The sequence below is a fragment of the Arachis duranensis genome, chromosome 10, assembly GCF_000817695.3.
Source record: "Arachis duranensis cultivar V14167 chromosome 10, aradu.V14167.gnm2.J7QH, whole genome shotgun sequence".
NCBI lineage: Eukaryota > Viridiplantae > Streptophyta > Magnoliopsida > Fabales > Fabaceae > Arachis > Arachis duranensis.
Genome location: NC_029781.3, coordinates 48,081,931 through 48,082,678, shown reverse-complemented (window position 1 = coordinate 48,082,678; position 748 = coordinate 48,081,931). Strand labels below are relative to the sequence as shown.

Below are 748 nucleotides of genomic sequence, written 5' to 3'. Positions count from 1 at the left end.
AAATAAAATTTATTTCAATTTTAATATTATATACATAATATATATTTAATATTATTTTTTTAAGATTCTAATATATTTTTTTTGGATCTCGTGCATAAATTTTTAATTTATTTTTATGTATTATTTATTTTAATTTTAAAACTCAGTTATTCTTTTTTGTATAGATATGTTACTTTTAATATTTATATACTATTTTTTTTTGTTTTAGACTTCAATTCAATATTTAAAATTTATAAAAAAATAGCTAACTTGATTAAAAGATTATTTTTTAAAATCAAATTATTTAAATAAAATATAATAAAAAAAATTTAAATTTAATGAATTAATAATAAGATATGCAGCACTTTATAGTTTATATTTAATAAGGAGTGTTTATGAATTAACCCTATAACCGTGTTATTTTATTTGTGTGTAATAGTAGTAACTGGTAACTAGCAACGGATATTATCTCTCTTGTATAGTTGTATGTTTCTTTTTGCCACTCCTAAATTGCTTTACAATGCATAGCTAGCGCATAATAAGACGAGATTATTGCTTCTCTGTCTTTTCAATTTCAATTCTTAACAAATTCCATTTGCTTTTTCCCTTCTTCCCTCCTCTATGCTTTTTTATTAGTACTCTCTGAACTCTGAAGTCTGAACCACCTTCTCTTCCTTTTCTTCCCCGTAGATCTCTCTCTTCTTTCTCTTTTCTCTCTCTACAGGGTCCAAGTTGCTTCCACCAGATCTCGCAGCAATTTGGATCCTCT

General features: G+C 24.5%; 1 pseudogene; it reads left to right on the top strand.

Annotated features, from left to right (window-relative positions):
- The first annotated feature begins 531 nt into the window (after positions 1 to 531).
- The window catches only part of LOC107469844 (clathrin heavy chain 1-like), a 10,970-nt pseudogene continuing 10,753 nt past the window's right edge, over positions 532 to 748 (top strand).